Raw genomic sequence first — 19,502 nt, forward strand, 5'->3', positions numbered from 1 at the left:
GAGAGGAGGAAGGGAGTGGGAAGGGACTCAGGTGGCTGGCATCTACAAACATATATACCTATAAGTCAAAAGCTGGCAAAATCTCCCTGAGGGCCATGGCATCTGTGTTAGCTGATTTCTTCTTCTGTGGTTTTCACTGCTGGATTTGTCTGTAGAGCAAGTCACTGTGAACTCTGACTGCTCTCACTGCATAGCTGCTATTTGTAGCCTCTGATTTTCTTCCTAGTTCCTAGCCAGGTCTTGATATGTCTCAGCTTTGCTGGTCTGGGTGGAGTGAAGCTGAAGGAGGACTTTTGTGTACTGATACAAAAGGTTCGGGAGGCTGGTAGCTCACCCCAGTCTTCCTTTCCTAGTAAGAGTAAAATTTTCTAACTGGGGAGTTCTTTCTTGACACTGAACAATGCTGGCTTGGGCAATAGGATGATGCTGGCAAAATAAAGCTTGGTTGTCTTTTTTGTGTGGCCATTCTCAGATGTTTTTTGTTTCACTGCATTGGTGAAGTTTCTTACATGGACTCCAGAGTTCTCATAGCTGTATTTATTTGTGGCTAGCTGTTTAATTGTTGGTCTTTGGTGGGGAGGGTAGAGGTTGGGATATTCTATGCCATCATCTTCTAAAAAAAGGACTTCTGTATACTTTCACAGTTAGAATATATATCTGTGTCTGTTATAACTTATTTTTAGTTAATCTCAAATATTCAACTTGAGAACAATTTTGTTATCAATTTCATCATCACTGTGTCATCCACAAATTTGATGAGCTAGTGTTTCAAACTGAAGGAACACTAAAATATTCTAACCTTAGAAATCTCCTTATAGCTTGACAATAATTCCAGCAACCCTACTTATTGAGCTTAATAGTTAAGAGCAGAAAATCAGGGTCCAGACTACCTATATTGAATGAATGTAAGCTCTATCATTACTAATAGTGTTGTGATCTTTGCCCAGCTGTAAAATGGGGAGTAAAATTAGGTTTTAATCTGTAGGGTGTGGTTAGAATTAAATACATTACTACATAGTAAAACACACTGAACTGTGATTGACACATGTTAAATGCACAATAAGCAGAATTGTTAATAGCATTATAGCTCTTAAACCATTTATAAATCTACCTATCTCCACTGTTAACTGTCCCGTTTGTTATATCTTTCTCTTAAATGCATCACAATGATATTTACTTCAGAGAACACACAATAAAACTATGGACTGCTTAGTTACAAAAAGCTTATGATTTCAGTTTTTCATTATCTTTTCTGTTAATATGTCTTAGAATACAGAAATCTGAAAGTTCCTACATTTCTGACAACATCTGGCTATAGATAAAACCTTATGTAGAATTTTTATTTATGCTCTCTGCTTTCATCAGAATATTTATCCCATGACAGCTTTAAGTGTCTTTAAATATTTTTACATTATTATGAGACAAAGTAAGAATAAATTCTAACTTATTTCTTATTTAATAATGTACAATGTTCCAAAGATCTTTCCAAAATGTAAATTGTTCCTACTCCCATTTTATTATCTATTACAATAATATTAACATATATAACAGATGAGCCTCAAAAGAGTATTATAATATTAATTTTGAGTTAAACTTGATTAGATATATATTATCTATTCCATTATGTATTATCCACACTAATACTACAATAGGCTTTTGCATATGGTAATCAAAGATTTATTACATTACCAACTTTTGAAATTACAATGGTGTCATGTATTGGGTTCAAAAAAAGAAGTATGCTAGTGTGGATGAAGGATTTTTTCAACTCTGAAAAAGTGGTATTACTTATAAAAAGTAGTGTTTTCAAAGTCTACACCACTATTTCAAAAACATGAATATGTGTATTGTTCTTAAATAGTTGCAGATGGAAAGATAATACTAAAGACATACCAATACTACTCCCATATATTTCTCATGCAGTCAGCTTCAGAACAATCATACATTTTCTATCATTCCTTATAAATTACAGGGTAAATGCTTTCCTAATATACATATGCCCATTTCCTTAATATTCCAGATTTTTAACTAGCAATACTCTGCTAGATAAGCATTTATATATAATTTTTTTAAAATTTGGAATAGTGTGAGTAAATGTAGGATTGTGAAATTCCCTTTGTACTTTATTTAGCCATGGACAAGCTTAATTATGCAGAACATAGCTAGTTTCCTTTTCCACATCCTAACCACAAAGTGAGAAAGATTGTATTTTGTTTCTCCCAGATAGTTCTCGTGATGCTCAACAGAGAAACATGCAAGCTGGTTTTCTGTTTGCCTTCTGACCATTGGGTTTTCCTTCTGACATTTGGAATTACATAAGCTGCAAATTTGCAGTTCATCCTCCTGGAATTAGTGGAATAATAAAAGAAAATAATTTGGATTATATAATTTACTTTACTTTCAACTTAAGCTATCATATAGGTAGAATTGCATTTTGATATGAAATAGGTTTTCATCAAATTGGCATTATTACAGGGAAATTTTTAGAGTCAATTGTTATGTGTCTTTTTTTCTACCATATTTGATACAGAAGAAAAAAAAATACATTTATGCCATACATGGAAACCAATCAAATAGATAATGCTCTTGAGTTAAACTCTCAGTTGACTAAGAACTTTAAATCTGGAAATGGGAACTTTGTAATGGGAAAACTGAAAGCTGTTTTTGATAACAAAATAAGATCATCTCACTGCATTCTTAGTGGTATACATGCCCTATATATCTCATAACACCCAAGACAGAAACTTTGCCTTCACTCAATGTCTTACAAAAAGTTGAAAGGGCATCATTCTACCTACTCTGCATATACAAACAATGATCACATAGGGGTCATCTCTGTAATCCTTTGCACCATCTTAGAAAAATGGATTGTAAACTATCTGATGGAAGAGATTCTGGTTTTAAATATCTTATTATTCTATGGTCTCCCATTCCCAATCCCACAGCTTTCATACATCTTAGATATTTAATAAATATCTGTTTGATTAATTTTTTATTGATTAAACATTGTAAGAGTTAACCCCATTATGTGTTTTTATTCTAAAGGAATTAGGAATACACCACAACTGAGGAGGCATCTTGGACACTCCATGACTGTGAAAGAGTCAACAAAAGAAGATATTTCTTAGGCAAAAAAAAATCTGCAGAATTACCTGAAAAAAAGAATAAACTATAAACATGCAAAGGGTAAATTAGCAATGAAATAAAAGCAGAAAGCTATTGTACCATCTAAAAACAAGCAAACAAACAAATGGACAAAAAGACCTATGCCTTTCAAAGTGTGATAAGCCTGAAAATCATCATTAGTCGTTAGACTTTGAAGAACTGGATTCAAAATCTTAAGAAGGCTCTGAAAGGACCAAACAATCTTTATAGAGGATTCATAGTAAAAATCTCAGTATTTATCAAAGTAGATAATGAAATTCAATTGAAAGAAAGTTAAGCAGCAACAAAATTGAGTAGAGTAGGTGATGACATATATACACACAATTATAAAACATAAGAAAATGCATAGCATATAAAGTTAAACATAACAAGTACCCATTCCATTTTCATGAAAAAAAAAGCCTGACTTGAATTAAAACAACCTTTGGAGGTAGACTAATGCATATAATAAAAAACGAGTAAGTGTAAGGCGTGGGAAAAGTTCAGACATTCCTCCTGCATATTGAATCAATTAATAGCATGTACAAGGAAACCCTGATTATTTGAAAGTGGAGAAAAATGACTTGATTCTTTACAAGTAGTACAGACTATTATTAGTATTCCAGATAGACTGTGTTGTAGAGAGTCCATCTTATGCTTTGATCTGTCTGCATCCACAGCTGGAAATTCTGTGCCTGGCTCTGGAAACAGCACGGTCTGACAGCGGCCTCCATCAGGAAAGTGAGTTAATGGTTGAAAATGTTAATCAGTGGATCAAAGCACAAAAGTCAGTGAAATTAGGCTCTTTTAAAATTCTGATTTCATTTAGTATGGACCAAAACAATTAAAACATTCATAATTTACTTCTAAATTTATGAAGATAAACTATTAGACAATCCATACTTCTTATGTATAACATCTTGATCTACATTTTCCTTCTTTCCTTCTTTCCTTCTTTCCTTTCCTGCCTTCTTTCTTCCTCTATCTCCCCTCTTTATTTCTCCTCTCTCACTTCCCCTTTTCCTTTTCATTTTTTATTTCTAAAATTTTGTGATCTTTTTAGCTTAAATAATAACCAGTGCTTCAAGTGATCAGATAGAGTAAAACATTATTTAAATATACGTACAGTATAATTTTAACATGAAAACCACATACATACACATTCCATTCCCAATGCTGTTGGAAACTCTTTTAAATATTAGAAACTGAAGGCACATAACTGAATTAGAGTTATATTGGTTTGGGTTTTCCTACATCAAACAATGACAATTACATAAAAGGAAACAAGCCAAAACGAGCAGATTGACATTTTTGTGTTAATTCTTATGTGCCCAGGCATTCTTGCACTTTCCTAACTGCCTGTTGAGGGACTTTCTAAAATGTCCTGGGATTCAATAGTTTTGAAAAAGAAATCTTACACTAAATATTTTAAAAATATTTTTATGTAGTCAAATGGCTTGTTACTATAATAAAAAATTAATTCATGGCAATGGCAAGAATTGCTCTAACAGAAATAAAGAGAAGTTGGTGAAAGTCACAGAATCTGTTTGACAATTTGAACATATAAAGAGTGAAAATAGGATTTCTCTAAAATTCCCTTAAAGCAGAAAACTGTCTCTACATGCAATAACTGCATATTCCATGATGCTAATTAAGTTCAAATGACCACATTTCAAGATGAATATGTTTAAGTTTTAAAGCATTTAAAATTTGTTCATTAAAAATTAATGGGATGTTAATGCAATTAACTGGTGTGCCAAATCAGGATACATCAGAAATTACCTCTTGCAAATATTATTCCTCCCTCTCCTACCACTATTTTTAGGGATAGGATGCCCCTCATCCTATCCCCTAATCTTCCTCTCCAATTGTCTTCAGTTAGATAGCACTTGTATTTCCCAAGCCTTTTCACTTCCATTGTTTCAAATATCTTCGTAAAGGTTTTATTTCTTACAGCATCAATCTTGCCTATACCAGATTCATTGATAACCTTTAACTAACAGAGTTTGAAATCTCTCATGTGTGTCATGCTTGCTTATTAAGTACATAAAAAGCAGATACTATTTCATTAGCTATGGTATATTATGGCACTTCATGTAATGGAAACTATACTTATATTTACCATTCAGTGTTAATTCTAATGTTCATGCCAATGTTACTTAAATTTTAAGATTAGCTTTTTAAATTTAAGTATGTGTGACTGAAAAAAATGTATTTTAATGGTATTTTCATCACTACTAATTCTCAAGGTGATAAAGCTAGAGAATGTAATTATGCCTTGTCTCTTAGAATCTGAGCACCATGATCTGTTAGTTACCATTTAGCCAAACTATCCTACCATTCCAAGGTACTTAATCTCCAACTTTTTAGAAACCTTCATATCTGAAGTCTCTAAGAAACATTTTGCCTCAAGACTTTATTATATGTCCTCATAGTACCTCACACTTTTCTACTAGAGTTCATGTAATTTAGCATCAGTGTAGATATATTTTAGACATTCATGCAATTAATTTTCTTTTGACTGCTCTGTAATACTGACTTTCTAATTTTATTAATAAATTGCCTAAGACTTGAAGATAGTTTAAATATGTACCTCAGGCAAAGTTAATTAGGATAAGTAATATTGTTTTTTTCCTTCTGAAAATACACGATTGACTAATAAAATTTTTATTCCATATGCAAACTTTTAAGGTTCTATGGATTCTCTCTGTATTTTAGTATTTTTTGTTATTGTTGACTACTTTGTGCTATCACCATTTTTTCTCTTCCATTAGCTATAATTGTACCAGGTTCTAATTAACAAACTTCCTTCTTCATCAACTTCTTTTACTGTTTGAGTCATCTTATTTTTGCAAATTAGAAATTCTTATAGCTTACATACATTTGATAAAGGATAGTTTTTTTTATCACATCTTGTGGGACTTATTTGCCTTAGCAGTACTGCATGAAGATTCTTTTTGAAAGATTTAGAATAGCTCCAACAAATTTTAAGCAGCAGATTCTTTTATCTTTAATTTTATCAATACATGTACATGGGAGATCTGCTTTTTGGAGTTACTCTTTAAAGATTCTTTCTGAGACCTTAATTATTAAATGCTGAAGTTGGAAACACATTTGTGTGAGTTGGCTTTTACTGAATACCATGTAATCCACAAATGTAGTAAATTTACACAACTATCAATTAGCTCATGACTCTGTTGGTCTGTAAGGTATTTATTATTTTCCAGGTGAATTGATTCATACTAATTTGGCCAGCTCTTGTGTGTGTAATTATCTGGAAATAGATAGAAAAATGACTAATGGCTGGATGATCCAGAATGTTTTCATTCATATGTGAGTATTTGGTAGGCAGTTGACTAGAGAAATGAGGACAACTGGGCTGCACATGCTTGTGATCCTGAAAGTTACCCCAGCCTTCTTGGAGTTCCAAGAGCAGTAAGACAGCAGGCCTCATTGCACAAGCATTTCTCAAGCATCTACTTGCTACAAGAATCACATTGCTGATACAACGTGGCCAAACAACTCAGAAAACTATCCAAGAAAGAAGGTAGAAAGAAATAAGCCACTTAATGGGAGCAGAAGAATGCATGGACAATTTTGTAAGTATCCCACATTGAACTAGAGTTTAGAGTTACAATTCTGGCTCTGTTCTGTTACCTTAGTCAAGTCATTTTTATGTTTTTGCTTTTTTTTCTCCTATAAAATGAGAAGATGCTAGACTATATGAAGTTCAAGCCTTTCCACTTCTCTAATTTAAAATAAATATTTCAAAGAAACATAAACCGGTATTGCTCTTACTACTTGTTTTCCATAGCAAGAAAAGATTTTTGACTTGTAAAGTATTAATAAATTCATTTTTTAGAATATTCAAATACATTTTTAGAAAACATAAATTTAAAAATATATAAATTAGAAAATTTGCTGACTTGTATTTGGTTTTGAGGTTGTTGAAAGAAGTTCAATTGATGAATGATACTATACTTAAACTATCTATAGCAACTGAAAATAATGAGTTATTAGAATTTCAGTATCTATGTTAATTCACATTCAGATAGTTGGCTATCAGAACACAATATTCTTTCAATATATTACACATATAATTTAAAAATTACTATATAATTATAACACTTTATAAAATTTATTACTATAAAATTACTACATAATTTAACTCAGGATAAAATGTGAACTTTACTGAATTAGCAAATTGAATCCATTCTTCCTACCATTAGGGAACAGATCTTCAAACTCTTGAAGAGTTAGGAATATTCACCTTTGTCTTTTCTAATATGTGCATACTGGGCAAAAAAATAAAGATTGCTTTTGTTGTCATGATTTCAAAATGCAAGAAAGCCTAATTTTAGAGAGGCTGCCAAAGGCAACTTGCTAAACCCTTCGTGATTTCCAGTCTCTTTAATCCTTTCCTCTCTCTGAATTTCTTAATCAAGATGAACCCTGCACCACATCTCTCACCACTGCTGGCCAGTACTCAACTACTGAGTACCCCCTTGTCCTTGATATTTAATTACAAACTAACTACATCTGTTTGTTTTTTACATGTAGTCTTATTTTCTTGCCAAAATTTGAATGAATGAGCTACATGTTTTTAAATCACAAATTCTTGGTCTGAGTGTTGACTTTGCAGCTTTATGAATACAATTAGATAATCTAGTCAATGTCTCTAAACCTTAATTTCTGTTTGATTACAATACAATTGATAATACCTTTTGTGTGTGTGGTGGGGTTATTGGAATATTAAATAAAATTAGTCTTAGCAAAATACCAAAGGAAGCATTCAATGAATTGGAAGTATCATTTCCCTCACAAGAATGAGCAATTTTCCTGGAAAATTATTTCTAAACCTCCAGTGCCTTGTGAGATTTGACTTTACTTAATAGTTATGTGTATCTACCCTATTTTCGCTATCTGAACCACCCTTATGATAAATCAAGGACTCTTAACAGATTGGTAAACGAGAATAAACAGAGTGTTGTCTTTGTATTGATTTACTTAGATTAGTAATGTTCAAGTAGTTTTTTATTTCATGTTTCTTAGTACATACAATTAATAACTATAATGATACTAACACAATAAAGACAAATCATTGTTATTTTTATGATTTTTTTCCCTTAAGTTACTATAGTATTCATCATGTTTTTATGTCAGCATTTTTAGAGCTTTAAATTGTCAATGTTAAAATTACTGGCATTGTCTGTCAGGAGAAAATCATGCCTATTATTAAACTTCTCACATTTACTCTGTTCTAGAGCATCATAAGGAGAGAATTTGTCAAAAGCACACTAATCTGGGGATAGAAAGAACTGCACTGGAGTTTACAAGAGTTGTGAATGGAAATCTTGTCAAAATGAGAAGGACTCAGTTTGACTGTCAGGTGGGACACCTATCCAAATGTTCAAGACACAACCCTATTCCATGTATACCTCTTCCTGAACCTTCTGAACTTTGTTCCCTAGAAACATCTTGTTCTTCCCAGGGCATGAAGTCAGGTCCCAAAGGAATAAATGTAAATTTTTGTTTAGTCCTTCATAAGCTCATTTTTTAAAAAATATGGAGTCAAAATATACCTTGTTATATTATTTAACAGTACAGGAAAATCTTCTAGACTCAATTTTAGGTCATGTGTTCCTTGAATTTTTTCTTTGGCTGAGGTCTTACATAGAAACAATCTTTGAGACATTTTAAGCAGAACAATATGCATTTACTAAAGAGAACTATTTATATTTTCCTTCAGCTCACCAAATTTCACCAGCCCATATTATGACAATCTGCCCACTGGGTTACAAAAACTGACACAATGCCATTCTGAACCCTGGTTACAATATTGACAAGCATAACCTAGAACAGAGTTAATTGTATGAATATTTTGGGGGGAGGTTCTGAATCTATTAGGACAAATATTCTTTAGCATCATGTTAAAGAGTTTGCATACTGCTTAGACATTCTTTTAATGGAGAAAACTGACAAGCAGTTTTTTATGCCAAATCATCTCTTAGAAGCAGTTACCAAGATTTTCATCATGACACACATATCTTTTGGATTACTAGCTTAAAACAAAACAGTATGCTATCTGTCTTAAGGAATTCTGATTTTATAATATGAAAAGAAATTATAGAATAATGAAAATTAATTAAAAGGAGAGAAATAGCATTAATTAATTTAAAGCATACTATAGGAAAATATTTGACATAAATATTATTTCCCCTTCTTTATCATGAGGACCTGTATAAAGAGTAGCTCCTTTTCCTTGAAGAGCATATTTCTAAATCAATTTAACCTCAATAGCATATTAATTTCTGTAGAGCTTATTTTTTATTATTTAATATACTTCCTAGATAAATAGCTAGCATCATAAAACTCTTCTATTTTTCCTAAAAACTAGCAAAAGTTTATAATGTGTGTGCAGCCAAATCTCTATTGCACTTTAAGCAACATTTGTGAACTTACTTTGGAAAAATGTATTTTTAGTAAGATTTTGAGAAAAGTAACTGCATCCTACAGCTTTTGTAATTATTAAAAACATAAAATGACTATTTCTGCTTCTTCCAAGAAACTTTACATTACCTATGAGAGTATGGGGATTACAAACATTCTTATTGGCAATTGAAATTGTTTTTAATATGAAAAATATGTGCAATTGTCTGTTATTCTCAAAACACTTCTGAAAAATATGCAAATGTCTTGGGTCTCAAAATATTAAGATTGTCCATTTTCTCCCTATTTTCCAAATGTCTACTTGTTTTCTTTCATCTATGGGTAATATTCTAAACCTTGGTTTGTTATCAAATTAAATTAAGATCAGAGTTAATTCCCCCGTTTCATATTCAGAATCCTATTATGGTATGTTCAAATTTAAGGTCTTCATATCCAAGGATACAAACTGAATAGTACATGCTCCATTTAACGGTTGTCTTCCTAGGAAAAATTAATTTTAAAGTCTAGCACTTGATTAAATTAATGAATACTTGCATTTATTCACTTGTGTTGTTCATATATTCACAATGATTATTCTTAAAAACCAATTTTATTTTGTGCATATGTTGTTACAAATCTTGTATACACCATATTCAAGCTTGGCACTGATGATTACAACCTTTAATTAATTTAAAAAAACTAATCATGTTTCATTATAATCCCAAGGGTTAAAACAAAACTGTGATTCTAATATGAATGCATTGAAGAATTTCTATCAAAACTGGTAGAAAAGTGATCATTTCAAGCACATGGTCACTAAAGGATACTTGATTAATTTATTCCCACCTTTTAGTACTTGTGAAAAATTATGTTTGACAAACAAAGGAAATCAAGCAAGTTGGTATTTTACTTTTTGCTTAACTGTTAATGTGTGTTTAAGTGGCTCACTGAATTGACTGAAATGTCCTGAGTCATAACATGGCTTGTATATGGTCTTAGTTTTATTTCATACAAGAATTTTCATATTTACACAGTTTTTACAATCTTCCTGTGAGGTGTGACTACAACTTCATCTGTTAGATGAAGACACTGACACTCAAGGAGGATAAGTGGACATATCTGAGGTCTTAAAGTCATTAAATGAGAGGCTAGTAATGGATATGAACCCTGATCTCAGAAGAACATTTGATAAAATGGGCAAAATTGGGCATGGAACAGGAAGTAAAACTACCTTTAGAATTACCAAAGACAGGAAGAGACTAGCAAGTGAAACCAACTTGTCCATTATCAATAGATAAATGAAAGTTAAAAATTATAGAACCAGCATGTGGAGAGGAACCAAGAAGGAAAGGCTTTTGGCCCTAGCAAGAACTGATTGATGACATTAGCATGTGTAAATATATGTGTATGTGTGTGAAGTCTTTTTTTCTGTCTCATTTTCTCTCTCTGTCTCTGTGTATGTCTCCTCTGTCTTATCTATCATCTATCTATCTATCTATCTATCTATCTATCTATCTATCTATCTATCTATCTATCTAATCTATCATCTATCTCCCATGTGTTTATCTTCTATTCTCTATCATCATCATCACCCATCTCTCCATTCATCCATCTGTTACTTACTTACTGCCAACCTCCTATGTTCACAATTCTTTATCACCACTTCCCCAGCTCTGTTTGACTTAACAACAAATAATGAACAAACTGCTGTATTTTAGAGGACAAGAAGGGGAAAGCATTGAAGTTGTAGTCTTGAAAATTGAAAACAAGATCGTCAGAGTCTGAATAATAGGTGAGGATAGATGATAATTTTACAAACAGAATCATAAATTCCATCCAGTGTGAAGCAAACTGGGGAAAAACTGTAGTACTTTTAATGGCTTAACCAGCTGTGAATTGCAATACACATGGAATTTATTTTTTATATTTTTTTCAGCATGTGCAAGGGCTTAGTTCCCCATCATCACTCATGGCAGTTGTTCAGCTAATTTTTGGCAGGTTGTAGAAACAATGTCTTCATAGCCATCAAGTGGCTCGTTTCATTTATATAATGAACACCGTTTAGCATTCAAAAATAAAAACATATCAAATGGATTTCAAAAACACAAAGTGCACGATGAAGTGGGAAGCCACTAAATTACTATCTACCAGCTTTTCCATTTTATTGCCCATCTGAACTTAATTCAACAATTCCAGATGTTTGGGGCTTTCAAAGATACAAGATAATCTTACTTTCTATTACTCTTCCTGGTCAAATAGTTCCTAGTCTTCTAGCAATGCTACTACATGCAATTGTAGAGGAAATAAAAGGCAGATTATTTGTAGTTCAAGGCCACCAAAAGTCCACACATTGTGACTCATTGACTGTTTTCTCTATTTGATGTTTTAAACAATTTTTAGTGAAATGGTTTTTATTTAAGGTGGCAGAATCCAAGGTCTCAATTATAAAATGTTTTTGGAAAATATTTTTTAGACGTGCGTTATCCTGGCATTTGACTCGTTTATTCTATAACTTTATGTATATAACTAGAGGCCTAAATAATTTTTATTTGCTTGCCAGTTTTTGAGAGAGGGAACATCAGTGTCATTGGGCTCAGGGACCTCCATCAAAGACACTATTCCTTTCAGTGTATTTGAGTAGATGGGCTCCAGAAAGACGCACTCTGGTTTTCTAACCTGAATACTTTTTGAGCTGTCTTTACAGTATTTATTTGTTTTTCTAATTTCCTTGTCATAACTTTTTAGAATTTCCTTTGCTTTGATGACTAAACTGGAATAAGCAAAAATAACTCTTAGTATTGACATTTTTAAACACATGTACCCAAATTAAATTTTGGAAAGTATACTACCTATGTACTAACTTTTTTTTTTCATGCTGCATTTAGATATATTATATCCCTATGCAATAGATGGGGGAATAAAGTATACTTCATAAATTACTAATGGTGGTTCAGCTTTCATGGTTATCTTAAGGGTGGAAAACCATTATTTAAACACTTTATACCAGATTCTATATGTTCCTTGTCTCATTTACAAATCATGACAGTGATTAATGCCATAATTATTACCTTTTTAAGATAGTAAATATAAACATAAAGAGGTTTAAGTAAAATTTAGTTCACTCTCATATTTTATAAGGGGTGAATTTTTACTCTTTCTAAGATTGTAACAAATTCATAAATAAATAAATAAAAAGGACTAGGATAGAGAAGTTTCTGGAGACATAAATAGAGCGACTATTTAATTTGTCATTAAAATCAGGGTATTTTTGAGAATAAAAGGGGAAGCTATTAATTACATAGGAACCTAGATATAAACTGGGATTTCCTTGGGGCAAATCAGGGTGTATTTTAGCTCTATGCAGAGACAGGCAAGGCATGCCATGGTATGAATTGAAATAGTGCCAAAAGCAATGACTTCAGTTCAATTAAATAATTAATTCATCATTCTTAATAAAAAATACATTCATGGAAAGTTTCCCATGAACTAGACACCTCACTATTAACTGGGGTTTTAACAATGATTAACAAAGATATGGTTCCTATCTCCTTTGGAGAGTTTTCAGGCAAATGGGAGATACAAACAAGTAAGGATCACTTGTAAAAGTAATCCCTACTGTGAGGGAATGCTGTGCGCCTATACGTGTCTCTTTAAAGGAGAGATAATTAAGCCTTTTGTGTCCTACCTTCAGTATTTCATTGGTTCAAGCCTGGTAGAGGGGGCAGATAGGGGAGAAAAGCCTCCTGTTTGAAGTCTCCTGTTGGGTGACAGCAGTTCTCAAAGGATCAGCTGCTATGACTTGTTATCAGTGAAAACAGCAATTTGGGTTGCATCTACCATGGGAAATACAAGGGAAAGGATTTCCGGCAAAGGAAAAAGCAAATGCCTCCAATGTTGCACAAATTTGCATGTTATGGGGATTTAAAGATAACTCCTGTGAATTGGGGAAAGGCAGTTGTGGTGTGCGGATGAGTCAAGATTTGAATCTGGAGTCAGATTGGAGCTAAATCATTTAGGGATTGGGCAGAGCAGGAGAACTGATGAATTCAATTCTCAGGGCAGTCAGATGCTAGGAAGGGTGGGTTAAAGGGAAATCAGTGACCCAACTGGGTACAAAATCAAGAAAAAAATTACTCTGGCTTAGTTCTTTTTCCATTTGTTTAATCTGCAACTCCATTAACATTCTATATTGTTCAGATTTTTTTAAAAAGAACAAAATTTAGCCATTGATATAACATTTTCCTCTTTTTTCTTATTCTCCTTTATTTTTTGTTAACAAGGTAAGAAACCACTTTAGAATGTGTCTGCAGTCTGGATATGTCCAACTATCTTGGGACACATCTGTTACAAGTCAGTAGTTGGGTTGTATATTCCTTGTTTTAGTGAAAGTGAAGTAGAGATTTTTTAAAATGCTTGTTTAGAGAGCTGACTACTAAGAGAAAACAAAATATTTCTATTCCCTTTGTAGTAGGCAGAAATCTCAGATGGTCCTCAATGAATCTCACCTCCTGGTACTCATGTCCTTGTGCTGTCCACTCACCTCAAATATACACTGATCCTAGTGACCAACAGAATGTAGTAAATTGTTGGGATATCAGTTCTGTAATTAACTTAGAAAAGATTATAACGTCTATATAGCTAGCAGATTCTCTCCATTGTTTTCTTGACTTGCAAGCTATAATTTAGAGAGGTCGAATTGTCAGGGAATTGAGAGAGGTCTCTGGCCAATAGCCAGTGAGGAACTGAATTCTGCCAACAATCACCGAGTTTAGAATGAGTTAGAAGTAAATCCTTCATCAGCTGGACTTTCAGATAAGACTCCTGTCTGATGCCTGATTGCAACCTTGTGAGAAGCTCTAAGGCAGGTAAGTCAAATCCAGATTCCTGACCCATAGAAACTATAAGGTAAGAAATGTGTGTTGTTTGGGGTTGCTAAATTTTGTGATATTTGTTTTGCATAAACATATAATAACTATGAAGTACAGTTTTGCTCTCTTAAAACAGAGATTGTGGGTTGTTCTTTTATCTTTTTTGTAATGTAGGTTTTGTAAACCCAACAGGTAGCATAACATGTCATCATTTGATACTGAAGGTCAGTAATTGTGTTTCAATAGGAAGGCTCATATTTTAAAGCATTAGTTATCTTCAAATAACAAAAATTAATGGTTTCATTTTACTAATGAAGGAAAATACACATTTTACTTTTTCAGTTCTTTTAAGACTGACTTTGAAGTATGTTTGTTAAAATATATCAGACGATATTATACTCACTCTGAAATGTAATGACTGTCTTTTTTAAGATTTTATTAGATCAGGTTCTCTAGGAAGCAGAGACTGAAACTGGGAATCTCATTCCAGTGTTTTATTGCAGGAGTGCCCAGAGAAGAATGGGAGTGGGGGAAACAAAACAGGGCCGGAATAAACTAAGCAAAGACATTTTATCAGCTGGAGATTAACTGGAATCTGAGCCCATGGAATTTCTGGAACACAACTACACTGCAGAGTTAGATTCTCTCTTGAAGGAGTGACCCAGCGTTTTGTATTCTGCTGACAGTTAGCTATTGTAATAAAGGGAGCACAGCCTCCATGCAGAGGGATTTCCCTCTTGGGTGGGTGAGGGCGATTCTCAAAGAAAGCAGAACCTCAGAGCTGTCACTGGCCAACACTCACAGCAACTGGGGAATAAGTGTTCCCCAACTATAGGACAGGCATGCCAGTGGCATTACTTTAAGGGTTATATATTCTGGTTCTTTTTTTTTTCCTTTTAAGATATGCTGGAGAAATGGGCATATACAAGATTTTTAATCATGACACTTCATAAAAGTTATCTATAAATACCAACTTTAAAATGATAAAGGTTTTCAAAGTAGGTACAGTTTCTTCTTTTGGGGAGTATGTAATCAATCATTCATTAAGTACTCACAGAGGAGCTTTATATGTGAACCAGTTACTGAATATTTTAAATAACACAAAGATGGCTTCACTTTAAACATTTTATAACCAGGCTATGAGGAAAAGAGACATTGTTTTAAGTTACTAATTTTGTAAGTAACTATATTAAATCAGTATTGAATAAAAATCTTTTTCTAAGATATAAAAGCTTTTCATTACAGTCCCTGGCTGACACAACTATTTTTATGATAACATTTTTAATAAGTATAAACTTGAAATTAGGTCTCCTTGGACATACACTGATTGAAATTGAGTGACAATTGTTTTAAAATGGTTTTGTGATGAAGAACATGCTTATATTAATTCTAAATTATTGATAGTGAAATCACAACAAAATCATAAAGATTCCAGGACCAAATATCTGTTACCTCCAAGGGGCTTATAAAATCTAAATGGAGAAAAAAATTGTTTTACTGGCATGAAAAAAAATAATATTGGACTTCAGAAAAAGAAAAAAATCACAAAAAAGTTAGGTATGTGCTGTACATGAAGAACAAGACATTTTGGACTAACTTAAGAAAAAGGAGAGGGTATAACCTAGAAGGGAAGAAGAAAGTTGGGGACAGGAGTAAGTCAAGTTTTGGTAAAATGTAAATCATTCTGTTAGTAACCTTAGTTTCAGGATTTTTGTCACTAAAATTGTGGGACCCAAATAGTAATAATACCTGAGATTATGCAATGCTTTGCTCATAGTACACTACACACATTTACATGAGCCAACATCAATTTATCCACCTATTCATTCACTGAATTTTTGTGTTTGTATAATCTTAGGTAATAACTTATGCCCACTACGTTTGCTCTGTATGTGTCAGTCCACTGAGTTCGCATTTGCTTTCTCTACTGAGTGAAGGTTCTTGTCTGGCTACTGATAAGCTAGCTCCTAAACGTTTCTGGATTTTCACTCTTTAGAAAATGCATACAATTTCTTCCCACTTTTGACACTGACATTAAGTCAGCCCACCTCTGAAAGCATTGTGTTGAAATGGCTATCTTCTATATTCCTCATTGTTGTTCTTTGGTGAAATTGTCACTTGTGGGTCAAATTAGAGCTCATTCAACCAGAGCCAGGACGGCCACAGTAATCAGCCTTGAGAATTTTCAGGGCAGGCACTTGTAGTTCATTTCCTACTCTTACAAAGCATTACTGTGTATTGGTTGCATTGTGTAATGAATCTGAGTTTAGGTTTACAATTTTATAAATTTACAGTTTTTTGTTGTTAGCATTTATTTGAGTTTCACCCTTGACCTTGTGTTTTCTTTGCTACATTTTAATGTTTTCTGATATTAAATTTTATTGTATCAATTTATTAATCAACTCATAGCTTATCATTTTAGATCATATATTTTCCTCAATCTAGGGAAAATTTGTCATGAAACTCACTATGAAGGTAGGTATGCCAGCCTTCTGCCTGTTACTGAAATAACCATAACTCTTCTTTGTACATTCTATGTACAAAAATAATAAGAGGTAAGGATCCTGAAAAATCATAAGTGCAGTCCTTTGAAATAGATCAGTGGAAAACAAGGGGCAGCATGCTGAGTTCAAATAGTTACTTTTTTCCACATTTCTCTTTTCATGCACATCAGGAAACCATATTTTAAAACTTTTAAATTTTAACTATGAAGAATAATTTTTATGGAAGATAATTCTCAAAATTTTAATCTCATATATGCCTTACCATTTTAAATTGATGCAAAACTGCGCTGTTTTAAGTCTTCAATGACATTATAAAGAAATAATTATTCTATTAATGAGGGTAGAATTCACCAACATGGAAAAAAAAGCTTCTTTTGGCATGTGAAATTCAGAGTAGATGGAGATGAATAACATCTCTTTAGTTCAACTGATTGCAGAGTGATCTTTAAAATTTACAAATATTGAACAATTTATGACAATAGTATTGAACATAGTTAATGATCTATGAGGGCACCTGAAAATGATAATTCATAACCTATAGTTTATTAATCCATGAATACATAGGAGACCAAAATATCTGTCTGAATGGAAAGAGTAATTAAAAACTAAAGTAAGAAACTATGTCCCATTTACTCTATCCATCTTTGATCCTGGCCTCATGTACCTCCTGTCCTTGGAAAGAGTGCGTGGCTGACCACATCCTGCCCTCAGGAGACTCTCCTCCACTGCTGTCACCAAACCTCCAGATCAGTCTCCAGGTTTACTCTTGAAGAAATGAGGTAGCAAATAATTGGGTAATGTCACACTAGATAGGGGAACCATGTTCTTCCCAATAGCCTATGGGTATCAAAAAATAGAGCAGGCTTAACTTGTAACTCATTACCTTCAATTTCCTAAGCCTACTACTGTTAATGCAATCCCATCTCAGCTAACCCAGGCCACAACTTCAGGAAGTTCTTCAATTTTCTCTTGCTCCAAACCCAGGTACAATAATTAGTCACTAATCCCTATTGATTTTACTTCCTAAATACATATCCAGTGTATTCCCCTTCTTTACCCCTATTTCCTTGCCCCTCATGTCAACACTTTACCATCTCTTGCCTGAACCACTGAGTTTTTTAGCTCACTGTTTATATAGCTTGTTCTTTGTAAAATACAAATTGACATTCCAGTTATTAAAGCATTTTGATTTCACCATCATACTTAGAATAAATACTGAACACCTTGGGATAGAAAAATCTATAATTTACCTATAATGAATCTGCCTTGTTTGCACTATACTTACTGACTTAGTAACACAGAGTTCTTTGACCTCTTCTATGCATAATTATTCCATACTTTTATTTATATTTCATCCAATACATAGAATTCCTGCCCCAATACCTTTTGCTTAGTTACCTCTTAGTAAGTGACATCTTTGCCTCCAGAAATCTCCTCACCCCTATATTGGGCCTATATCTCCTGCTCTAGTGTCCATCACTCCTTGTTTATTTAACATTCATATTATTTTAAATGATCAATTTATCCTTCACCTAGAGTCCTTGAGAACAGAAACTATGTGGTAATCAATGTTTTTTATAGCTAGTTTGCAGCCTAGTATCTAATAAACACACACAAAAATTCTGAATGAACCAAAACTTAACATGCCAATTGTTATTGTTATTTTCAAAGTCCTATGTTCTTCTGTGTTTATTTAATTGTGGATGATTGGTACCAAATTTGCTTGCGTTGCATGAATACAAAATACATAATGCAGGAATTATGCAATTCTATTAGTTATGCTATGGAATGAATAGTCCATATTTTGCTTTGGAAATGGTATTTCACACAACCGATCCAATATCCAATTTAGGGTTTAAATTTTAGTTTTAGTTTTAGTTGTTGGGTTTTTTATATATGCATAAAGATTCCACAAGCAGGGGTTATGATGTGTGTCTTATATATTGCTTTATCTATGGTGTCTATAACTGGACCTGACATACAATTTCTGCTTAGTCTGTATTTGTTAAAAATGCATGGTCTATTACACTAATATAATCGAGAACACAGTAGTCCTTATGTTGTAAATTTCCTTTCATTTGGAGAATGTTATGTTGCTTCTTCCTCAGATGTGCAGAGGAAGTTCTCATCTTGTGTATAAGAGAGGCCAACAGAAAGCCAGGGATGCATAGCTTTATTTCCACACATTTGGTGTCAGACTTTCTCAATTCCTTTTATTTTCCCCTAATTTTCCTTGAGTTACATTAGAATATGGTTAACTTACATAAAGTCAAGTAACAGAAGCTAAATTTTAATTTTTCTTTTCTCCTTAGATGTTTTCAGTATCTATAAAAACTTCCATGTTGCTAGCTTTTTTGAAACAGTACTAAGCATTTTGTTAAATACAGATATTATCATTTTAAATTATTTATACTATTATATTCCTTCAGAAAACTACAAACCCTTAATGTCTGACTTTAAAATAATCTGAAGATTTTCTTTGAGATTTCAAGCAGTTGAGTGATAAAATTTTAATTTTTGTAACAATTTTCTCTTAAATTTGCTTAGTAGTTTCTGT

This window comes from Manis javanica, chromosome 2 (assembly GCF_040802235.1).
Source record: "Manis javanica isolate MJ-LG chromosome 2, MJ_LKY, whole genome shotgun sequence".
NCBI lineage: Eukaryota > Metazoa > Chordata > Mammalia > Pholidota > Manidae > Manis > Manis javanica.